The sequence below is a fragment of the Neomonachus schauinslandi genome, chromosome X, assembly GCF_002201575.2.
Source record: "Neomonachus schauinslandi chromosome X, ASM220157v2, whole genome shotgun sequence".
Taxonomy (NCBI): Eukaryota; Metazoa; Chordata; class Mammalia; order Carnivora; family Phocidae; genus Neomonachus; species Neomonachus schauinslandi.
The window spans coordinates 45362967-45375477 of record NC_058419.1 but is presented as its reverse complement, the minus strand read 5'-3'; positions in this window follow the sequence as shown (position 1 = coordinate 45375477).

Genomic DNA, 12511 nt, shown 5'->3' with positions numbered 1-12511 from the left:
AAATCTAGCTAAAGATTTGTCAATTTTGTTTATCTTTTTAAAAAAATCAGCTTAGTCTCAGTGATCTTTTCTATTGTTTTTTTTTTATACTACTCTATTTTATTTATTTATTTAGAGAGAGACAGTGAGTGGGGGATAGACAGAGGGAGGAAGAGAATTTTTTTAATTTTTTTATTATGTTACATTAGTCACCATACAGTACATCATTAGTTTTTGATGTAGTGTTCCATGATTCATTGTTTGCATATAACACCCATCCTAAGCAGGCTCCAAGTCTGTGCAGAGCTAAATCTCATAACCCTGAGATTTTGACCTGAGCCAAAATTAAGAGTCAGATGTTTAACTGACTGAGCCACCTAGGTGCCCCTCTATTGTTTTCCTATTCTCTATTTCATTTATTTCTGCTCTTATATGTTATTTCCTTCCCTCTGCTAATTTTGAGTTCAGTTTGTCCCTCTTTTTCTAGTTCCTTGAGGTGTAAAGTAAGGGTTTTTTATTCAAGATCTTTCTTTTTTCTTAATGTAGGCATTTATCACTATAAATTTCCCTCTTAGAACTGCTTTCTGCATCTTATAAATTTTAGTATCTTGTGTTTCCATTTTCTTTTGCCTCAAGTTTTTTTTTAATGTTTCAACCCATTGGTTGTTCAAGAGTGGGGACAGTTTCAAGATGGCAGCATAGGAAGACCCTGAACTCACATTGTCCCATGGGTACAAGTTCACAGGCACATATAGAATAATTTTCCTCTGAAAAGGACCTGAGAACTAAATGAATAGTGCCTTCACAACAAAAGATGAAAGATACGCATCGGGATAGGTAAGAGAGGCAAAGACTCAGTCTCATCAGGCACTGTGACCCACAATCAGAAAGGGATTCCAAAACCACAGAACTTTTTCCTCAAGGAGTAAAGGGACTGTGACCCACATGAGACACACCAACCCTTGGGTCTGTCACCAGAAAGATGAGCCCCCAAATGGTTTTAAAAATCAACAGGCATTAAGTCCAAGGGACCCACAGAACTGTAGAGAATAAAGAATGTACTAAAAGAATCATGCACAGACCCACTCACTCTGGGATTCAGCACAAAAGCAAAAGTTTGAAACATGCCTAAACCATAATTGAGGGAGATCCACTTACTAATCCTAAAGCAGCTGATGGACAGATAGGAAACTGCAGAGACTTTGTCCACGGAAGAAAGCACTGGATATCAGCCCTTTATCTGTAATGTCATTTGCAAATATCTTCTCCCATTCCATGTATTGCCTCTTTGTTTTGTCGACTGTTTCCTTTGCTGTGCAGAAGCTTTTTATCTTGATGAAGTCCCAAAAGTTCCATTTTTACTTTTGTTTTCCTTGCCTTTGGAGACGTGTCTTGAAAGAAGTTGCTGTGGCTGATGTTGAAGAGGTTACTGTTTATGCTTTAGGATTTTGATGGATTCCTGTCTCACATTGAGGTCTTTCATCCATTTTGAGTTTATCTTTGTGTATGGTGTAAGAGAATGGTCCAGTTTCATTCTATATGTAGCTGTCCAAATTTTCCAGCACTACTTATTGAAGAGACTGTCTTTTTTTCCATTGGATATTTTTTCTTGATTTGTCAACAATTAGTTGACCAGAGAGTTGAGGGTCCATTTCTGGAGTCTCTATTCTGTTCCATTGGTCTATGTGTCTGTATTTGTGCCAATACCATGCTGTCTGGGTGATCACAGCTTTGTAATATAGCTTGCAGTCAGGCAATGTGATACCCCCAACTTTTTTTTTTCTTTTTCAACATTCCCTTGGCGATTCATGGTCTTTTATGGTTCCCTACAAGTTTTAGGATTGTTTGCTCCAGCTCCTTGAAAAATGCCAATGGTATTTTAATAAGGATGGCATTGAAAATGTAGATTGCTCTGGGCAGGATAGACCTTTTAACAATGTTTATTCTTCCAATCCATGAGCATGGAATTTTATTCCATCTTTTTGTGTCTTCCTCAACTTCTTTCATAAGGGTTCTGTAGTTTCTAGAGTATAGATCCTTTACCTCTTCAGTTAGGTTTATTCCTAGGTATCTTATGGTTTTTGTTGCTATTGTGAATGGAATCAATTCCTTAATTTCTCTTTCTACAGTTACATTGTTAGTGTATAGAAAAGCAACTGATTTCTCTGCATTGATTTTGTATCCTGCCACAATGCTGAATTGCTGTATTAATTCTAGTAATTTGGGGGCGGAGTCTTTGGGTTTTCCACATAACGTATTAACTCAACACTCAAAAAACAAATAACCCAGTAAAAAAATGAGCAAAAGACATGAACAGAAACTTCTCCTAAGAAGACATACAAATGGCTAATAGACACATGAAAAATGCTCAACATCACTAGCCATCAGGGAAATACAAATCAAAACCACAATGAGTTTGATAAGTTATTTACAGATTTTGGACAGTAGCTCTTTATCTGATATGTCATTTGCAAATATCTTCTGCCATTCGGTCAGTTGTCTTTTGGTTTTGTTGATTGTTTCCTTTGCTGTGCAAAAGCTTTTTATCTTGATGAAGTCCCAATAGTTCATTTTTGCCCTTGCTTCCCTTGCCTTTGGCAATGTGTCTAGGAAAAAGGTGCTGCAGCTGAAGTCGAAGAGGTTGCTACCTGTGTTCTCCTCTGGGATTTTGAAGGATTCTTGTCTCATGTTTAGGTCTTTCATCCATTTTGAGTCTATTTTTGTGTGTGGTGTAAGGAAATGGTCCAGTTTCATTCTTCTTCATGTGGCTGTCCAATTTTCCCAGCACCATTTGTTGAAGAGACTGTTTTTTTTCCATTGGACATTCTTTCCTACTTTGTCAAAGACTAGTTGACCATAGTGTTGAGGGTCCATTTCTGGGCTCTCAATTCTTTTTTTTTTTTAAAGATTTTATTTATTTATTTGAGAGAGAGAATGAGAGAGAGAGAGAGAGCACATGAGAGGGGGGAGGGCCAGAGGGAGAAGCAGACTCCCTGCTAAACAGGGAGCTCTGGGCTCTCAATTCTGTTCCGTTGATCTATGTGTTTGTTTTTGTGCCAGTACCATACTGTCTTGATGATTACAGCTTTGTAATAGAGTGAAGTCCGGAATTATGATACCAACTTTGCTTTTCTTTTTCAACATTCCTCTGGCTATCCAGGGTCTTTTCTCGTTCCATATAAATTTTAGGATTATTTGTTCCATTTCTTTGAAAAACGTTGATGGTATTTTGATAGGGATTGCATTAAATGTGTAGATAGCATAGACATTTTCATAATATTTATTTTTCCAATCCATGAGCATGGAATGTTTTTCCATTTCTTTGTGCCTTCCTCAATTTCTTTCATGAGTATTCTATAGTTTTCTGAGTACAGATTCTTTGTATCTTTGGTTAGATTTATTCCTAGGTATCTTATGATTTTGGGTGCAATTATAAATGGGATTGACTCCTTAATTTCTCTTTCTTCTGTCTTGTTGTTGGTATATAGAAATGCAAGTGATTTCAGTGCATTGATTTTATATCCTGCCACTTTAGTGAATTCCTATATGAGTTCTAGCAGTTTTGGGGTGGAGTCTTTTGGGTTTTCCACATAAAGTATCATATCATCTGCAAAGAGTGAGAGTTTGACTTCTTCTTTGCAAATTCGGATGTTTTTTATTTCTTTTTGTTGTCTGATTACTGAGGCTAGGACTTCTAGTACTATGTTGAATAGCAGTGGTGACAGTGGACATCCCTGCCATGTTCCTGACCTTAGGGGAAAAGCTCTCAGTTTTCCCCCATTGAGAATGATATTCGCTGTGGGTTTTTCATAGATGGCTTTTATGATATTGAGGTCTGTACCCTCTATCCCTACACTGTGAAGAGTTTTGATCAAGAAAGGATGATATACTTTGTCAAATGCTTTTTCTGCATCCACTGAGAGGATCATATGGTTCTTGTTCTTTCTTTTATTAATGTAGTGTATCACATTGATTGATTTGGGGATGTTGAACCAACTTTGCAGCCCAGGAGTAAATCCCACTTGGTCGTGGTGAATAACCCTTTTAATGTACTGTTGGATTCCATTGGCTCTTATTTTGGTGAGAATTTTTGCATCCATATTGACCAATGATATTGGTCTGTAATTCTCCTTTCTGATGGGGTCTTTGTCTGGTTTTGGAATCAAGGTAATGCTGGCCTCATAAAGTGAGTTTGGAAGTTTTCCTTCCCTTTCTATTTTTTGGAACAGTTTCAGAAGAATAGGTATTGGGCGCCTGGGTGGCTCAGTTGGTTGAGCGACTGCCTTCGGCTCGGGTCATGATCCCGGGGTCCTGGGATCGAGTCCCGCGTCGGGCTCCCTGCTCTGTGGGGAGCCTGCTTCTCCCTCTCCCACTCCCCCTGCTTGTGTTCCCTCTCTCACTGTGTCTCTCTCTGTCAAATAAATAAAATAAAAAAATCTTTAAAAAAAAAAAAAGAAGAATAGGTATTAAGTCTACTTTAAGTGTTTGGTAGAATTCTCCTGGGAAGCCATCTGGCCCTGGGCTTTTGTTTGTTGGGAGATGTTTGATTACTATTTCAATTTCCTTACTGGTGATGGGTCTGCTCAGGTTTTCTATTTCTTCCTGGTTCTGTTTTGGTAGTTTATATGTCTTTAGGAATGCATCCATTTCTTCCAGATTGTCTAATTTGCTGGCATATAGTTGCTCATAATTTGTTCTTATAATTGTTTGTATTTCTTTGGTGTTGGGTGTGATCTCTCCTCTTTCATTCATGATTTTATTTATTTGGGTCATTTCTCTTTTCTTTTTGATAAGTCTAGACAGGTATTCATCAATCCTATTAATTCTTTCAAAGAACTAGCTCCTAGTTTTGTTGAACCGTTCTACTGTTCTTCTGGTTTCTATTTCATTGATTTCTGCTCTGATCTTTATTATTTCTCTTCTCCTGCTGGGTTTAGGCTTTATTTACTGTTCTTTCTCCAGCTCCTTTAGGTGTAGGGTTAGGTTTTGTATTTGAGACCTTTCTTTTTCTTGAGAAAGGCTTGTATTGCTACATACTTTCCTCTTAGGACCACCTTTGCTGGATCCCAAAGATTTTGAACAGTTGTGTTTTCATTTTCATTTGTTTCCATGAATTTTTAAAATTCTTCTTTAATTTTCTGGTTGACCCTTTCATTCTTTAGTAGGATGCTCTTTAGCCTCCATGTATTTGAGTTCTTTCTAAATTTCCTCTTGTGACTGAGTTCTAGTTTCAAAGCACTGTGGTCCTAAAATATGCAGGGAATGATCCCAATCTCTTGGTAATGGTTGAGACCTGATTTGTGACCCAGGATGTGATCTATTCTGGAGAATGTTCGATGGGCACTAAAGAAGAATGTGTATTCTGTTGTTTTGGGATGGAATGTTCTGAATATATCTGTGAAGTCCATCTGGTCCAGTGTGTCCTTTAAAGCCTTTATTTCCCTGTTGATCTTTTTCTTAGATGCTCTGTCCATTTAGTGTGGGGTATGTTAAAGTCCCCTACTATTATTGTATTATTGTTGATGTGTTTCTTTGATTTTGTTATTAATTGGCTTATATAATTGGCTGCTCCCATGTTAGGGGCATAGATATTTACAATTGTTAGATCTTCTTGTTGGATAGAACCTTTAAGTATGATATAGTGCCCCTCCTCATCTCTTATTATAGTCTTTGGTTTAAAATCTAATTTCTTTGATATGAGGATTGCCACCCCAGCTTTCTTTTAATGTCCATTAGCATGTTAAATTGTTCTCCACCCCTCCACTTTAAACCTAGTGGTGTCTTTCAGTCTAAAATGAGTCTCCTGCAGTTAGCATATTGATGGGTCTTGTTTTTTATCCAGTCTGATACCCTGTGTCTTTTGACTGGGGCATTTAGCCTATTTACATTCAGGGTAACTATTGAAAGATATGAATTTAGTGCCATTGTATTGTCTGTAAGGTGACTGTTACTGTATATTGTCTCTATTCCTTTCTGGTCTGTTACTTTTAAGCTCTTTATTTGCTTAGAGGACCCCTTTCAATATTTCTTGTAGGACTGGTTTGGTGTTTGCAAATTCTTTTTGTTTTTATTTGTCCTGGAAGCTTTTTATCTCTCCTTCTATTTTCAATGACAGCTTAGCTGGTTATAGTATTCTTGGCTGCATATTTTTCTTATTTAGTGCTCTGAATATATCATGCCAGTCCTTTCTGGCCTGCCAGGTCTCTGTGGATAGGTCTGTTGCCAATCTAATATTTCTACCATTGTAAGTTACAGACCTCTCAGACAAACTAGACTTTAACGCAAAGACTTTAACAAGAGACAAAGAAGGGGACTATATAATAATAATTGGGACAATCCATCAAGAAGATATAGCAATTGTAACTATTTATGCAACCAACAGGGCAGCACACAAATACATAAAACAATAACAAACATAAAGGAGCTAATGGGTAACAGTACAATAATACTAGGAGATATTAACACTCCATTTACATCAATGGACAGAGATCATCTAAACAGAAAATCAACAAGGAAATAATGGTTTTGAATAACACACTGCACCTGATGGACTTAACAGATATATTCAGAAAATTCCTTCCTAAAGCAGAAGAATACACATTCTTTTCAAGGGCACATAGAACATTGTACAGAATATATCACATATTAGGCCAAAGAACAGGCTTCAATAAATTCAAAAAGATCAAAGTCATACCCAGCAACTTTTCTAGCCACAATGCTATGAATCTAGATATCAACCACAAGAAAAAATCTGGAAAGAATACAAATACATGGAGGTTAAATAACATGCTACTAAATAATGAATGGGTCAACCAGGAACTCGTAGAAAAAATTTTTAAAAATCCATGGAAACAAATGAAAATGAAAGCACAATGGTCCAAAACCTTTAAGATGCAGCAAAAACAGTTCTAATAGAGAAGTTTGTAGGAACACAAGCCTATCTTAAGGAGCAGGAAAAAAATAATCAACCTAACCTTATACCTAAAGAGGCTACAAAAACAATGAACAAAATCTAATGCCAGCAGAAGGAAGGAAACAACAAAGACTAGAGCAGAAATAAATGATATAGAAACTAAAAACAAACAATAGAACAGATCAATGAAATGAGGAACTGATCTTTGAAAAAAACTTAATGAAACTGATAAACCTCTCACCAGACCTATCAAGATAAAAAGAGAAAGGACTGAAATAAATAAAATCACAAATGAGAGAGGAGAAATAACAACCAATATCAAAGAAGTACCAATAATTATCACATAATATTATGAAAAACTATATGCTAACAAATTAGACAACCTAGAATAAATGGATAAATTATCAGAAACATAAACTACCAAAACTGAAACAGAAATGAAAAATTTGAACTGACTGATAACAAGCAAAAAAATTGAGTCAGTAATCAAAACTTCCAACAAACAGAAGTCAGTACCAGATGGCTTCACAGGTGAACTCTAACAAACATTTTAAAAAGAGTTAATACCTATTCTTCTCAAACTATTGAAAAAAAACAGAAGAGGAAAGAAAGCTTCCAAATTCATTCTACAAGGCCTGTATTGCCCTGATACTGAAACCAGATAAAGACTCCACTAAAAGAGAATTATAGTCCAATATTCATGATGAATAGAGATGCAAAAATCTTTTACAAAATACTAGCAAACTGACTTTAACAATACATTAAAAAAATCATTCACCATAATCAAGTAAAATTTATTTCTGGGTTGCAAGATTGGTTCAATACTCCCAAACCAATGTGATATATCACATCAATAAAGAAAGGATAAGAACCCTATGATCATTTCAGTAGACACAGAAAAAGCAATTGACAAAGTATACATCCATTCATGATAAAAACCCTCAAAAAAGTAGTTTAGAGGGAACATACCACAACCTAATAAAAGCCATACATGAAAAACACATAGCTAGCATGATCATCAATGGGGAAAAACTGAGAGATTTTCCACTAAGGTCAGGAACAAGACAAGGATGCCCACTACCACCACTTTTATTGAACATAGTACTGGAAGTCCTTGTCACAGCAATTAGACAACAAAAAGAAATAAAAGGAATACAAATTTGTAAGAAGTAAAATGTACACTATTTGCAGATGGCATAAAACTATATATAGGAAAACTTAAAAGACTCCACCAAAAAACTACTAGAACTGATACACAAATTCAGTAAATTTGCAGGATATAAAATCAACATGTAGAAATCTGATGCATTTCTGCACACCAATAATGAAGCAACAGAAAAAGAAATTAAGAAAACAGTCCAATGTACAATTGTACAAAAAATAATAAGATACCTATCAATAAACCTAACCAAAGAGGTGAAAGACCTTTACTATAGATCACTGATGAAAGAAATTGAAGAGGATACAGAAGAAATGAAAAGATATTCCACACTCATGGATTGGAAAAACAAATATTTTTAAAATGTCTATACTACCCAAGGCAATCTACACATTTAAAGCAATCCCTATCGGGCGCCTGGGTGGCTCAGTCGGTTAAGCGACTGCCTTCGGCTCAGGTCATGATCCTGGAGTCCCGGGATCGAGTCCCGCATCGGGCTCCCTGCTCGGCGGGGAGCCTGCTTCTCCCTCTGACCCTCTCCTCTCTCATGCTGTTTCTCTTTCGCTCGCTCTCAGATAAATAAATAAATAAATAAAATCTTTAAAAAAAAAAAAAAAATAAAGCAATCCCTATCAAAATGCCAACAGTGTTATTCACAGAGCTAGAACAAACCATCCTAAAATCTGTATGGAACCACAAAAGACCCTAAATAGCCAAAGAAACCTTGAAAAAGAAAGGGAAAACTGGAGGCATCAAAATTCTGGACTTCAAGTTACATTACAAATCTGTAATAATCAAAACATTATGGGGAGGGGGGTGGGAGGATGGATTAGCCTGGTGGTGGGTATTGAGGAGGGCACATTCTGCATGGAGCACTGGGTGTTATGCACAAACAATGAATCATGGAACACTTTATCTAAAACTAATGATGTAATGTATGGGGATTAACATAAGAATAAAAAAAATTAAAAAAAAAACAAAAACAAAAAACATTATGGTACTTTCTTAACCAGGAAATTAAAGAAGAAATTAAAAAATACATGGAGGCAAATGAAAATGAAAACACGACAGTCCAAAACCTTTGGGATGCAGCAAAGATGATCATAAGAGAGAAGTATATAGTAATACAGACCTTCCTCAAGAAGCAAGAAAAGTCTCAAACACAAAACCTTAACCTTACTCCTAAACGAGCTGAGCAAAGAACAGCAAGTAAAGTCTAAAACCAGCAGAAGAAGGGAAATAATTAAAATCAGATCAGAAATAAGTGATACAGAATGGAGGAAAAGATGGTGGAGGAGTAGGGGACCCTATTCCAACTGGTCCCTGGAATTGAGCTGGATATCTACCAGACCATTCTGAACACCCATGAAATTAGCCTGAGATGTAAGAAGATATAACTGGATCTCTACAAACAGAATATCCCAGGTGGTTGGTTCGAGGTATGAAGCGGGGAGCTGTGATTCCGAGGGCAGATATCTGAGATAAACAGAAGCGGGAGGGAGCCGTGTTGATCCTACACCACCAGTGAGTGATGGCATTCTGTGCTGGGGACAGGGCACACAGACTCACAAACTGGTAGTGGCAGGGAAAGGACTTTAGGGCAGACCCCTGGACTGATACCCAGAGCAGCGGGGCCACGTGTGTGAACTGTGGGTGGCTGGCAGTTTTAGAAGCACAAAGGGCAGAGATGTGCCCTGACCTGGAGGCAAGGACTGGGAGGCAGGCTGAGGAGCGCACAACACAGGACACTGCAGTTTAGAGCAGCACAGGCAGAAACGGAGATAATGTGGCCTGGAGAGATCACTGAAGAATAGACTGTGATCTCTCAGCTCTGAGGCAGAGGGTTAAAAACGATCTCTTCAGCTCTGACTCTCAGAAGAGACGTGGAAAGCCGCCAGAGAACAAAAGGCCCCCAAAAAACAGTTTTCACTGAGCCCAAACCCCTCCACATGAGGCAGGGCAACTCTGCACAAACAGGGTTCCCTGAGTAACAGTGTGGCAGGCCCATCCTCCAGAATACAGGCTGGAAGAACAAGAGGCCAACAACCCTAAGGTCCCTAGAAAACAGGTGCATCTTGCTTGGGTTGTGGTCAATAATTTGGACTCTGTGCATTCCCTCAACCACCCCTTAAAAGAATGACTAGGAGGAGGAAAACCCAAGTTAGGAAAGACTCAGAGACTGTGACTTCTGCCACAGATTTACAAGTGGATATAGATATAACCAAGATGTTGGAACTGGAATTCAGGGTATCAATTGTGAAGACAATAGGTAGAATGGAGAAATCAATTAATGGCAACATAGAGTCTCTAAGGGCAAAAATGAAAGCTGAATTTGCAGAACTTAAAAATGCTATCAATGAGATCCAATCTAATCTAGATAATATAACAACTAAGGTAAGCAAGGCAGAAGAACGAATTAGTAATTTAGAAGACCAATTGATAGAAAAGAAGGAAAAAGAGGAGGCCAGGGAGAAAAAACTCAAAATTCATGAAAACAGAATCAGAGAAATAAGTGACACCATGAAACATTCCAATGTCAGAATTATTGGGATCCTTGAGGGGGTGGAGAAGGAGAGTGGACTAGAAGATATATTTAAGCAAATCATAGCTGAGAACTTCCCTAATCTGTGGAATGAAACAAACATTTGTGTCCTAGAGACAGAGAGGACCCCTCCCAAGATCAAGGAAAACAGTCCAACGCCCCAGCATCTAATAATAAAACTCGCAAATCTTAGACCCAAGGAAACCACCTTAAGGACAGTTAGGGGGAAGAGATTCCTTACCTACAAAGGGAAGAACATCAGAATAGCATCAGACCTATCCACAGAGACCTGGCAAGCAAGAAAGGGCTGGCAAGACATATTCAGGGTACTAAGCGAGAAGAACATGCAGCCAAGAATACTTTATCTGGCAAGGTTGTCATTTAGAATAGATAGAGAGATGTAGAACTTCCAAGACCGGCAGAAACTGAAAGAATATGTGACCACTAAGCTGGCCCTGCAAGATATATTAAGGGGGGGGTGTATAAAAGGAGAAAGACCCCAAGAGTGATATAGAACAGAAACTTACAGAGACAATCTATAAAAACAAGGTCTTCACAAGCAACATGGTAACAATAAATTCTTATCTTTGAATATTCACTCTCAATGTGAATGGCATAAATGCTCCCATAAAATGGCACAAGGTTGCAGATTGGATAAAAAGAAAAGACACATCCATATGAGGTCTACAAGAGACTCATTTTGAACCTAAAGATACATCCAGACTGAAAGTGAGGGGATGGAGATCCATCTTCCATGCGAGCGGACCTCAAAAGAAAGCTGGGGTAGCAATTTTTATATCAGACAGATTAGATTTTAAGCTGAAGACTGTAGTTAGAGACACAGAAGGACACTATATCATTCATAAAGGTTCTATCCAACAAGAAGATCTACCAATTGTAAATATCTACACCCCCAACATGGTAGCAGCCTTCTACATAAGCCAACTGTTAACCAAAATAAAGAGTCATATTGATAACAATACGTTAATTGTAGGAAACCTCAATACTCCACTCTTAGCAATAGACAGATCATCTAAGCAGAAAATCAACAAAGAAACAAGAGCTTTGAATGACACACTGGACCACATGGACCTCATAGATATATAGAGAACATTCCACCCTAAAACAAGAGAATACTCATTCTTCTCGAGTGCACACGGAACTTTCTCCAGAATAGACCACATACTGGGTCACGAATCAGGTCTCAACCGATACCAAAAGATTGAGATTATTCCCTGCATATTCTCAGACCATAATGCTTTAAAACTGGAACTCAATCACAAGAAAAAATTTGGCAGAAATTCAAACACTTGGAAGCTAAAGACCACTCTGCTCAAGAATGTTTGGGTCAACCAGGAAATCAAAGAAGAACTTAAACAATTTATGGAAACCAATGAGAATGAAAACACATTGGTCCAAAAGCTATGGGATACTGCAAAGGTGGTCCTAAGGGGGAAATACATAACCATTCAAGCCTCACTCAAAAGAATAGAAAAATCCCGAATTCACTAACTAACTCTACACCTTAAAGAACTAGAGAAAAAGCAACGAACAATGCCTAAGCCACACATTAGAAGAGAAATAATTAAGATTAGAGCAGAAATCAATGAATTAGAAACCAGAAACACAGTAGATCAGATCAACGAAACTAGAAGCTGGTTCCTTGAACAATTAATAAGATCGATAAACCATTGGCCAGGCTTATCCAAAAGAAAAGAGAAAGGACCCAAATTAATAAAATTATGAATGAAAGGGGAGAGATCACAGCTAACACCAAGGAAATAGAAACAATTATTAGAAATTATTATCAACAACTATATGCCAATAAATTAAGCAGCCTGGAAGAAATGGATGCCTTCCTGGAAACCTATAAGCTGCCAAGACTGAAACAGGAAGAAATTGACAACTTGAATGGGCT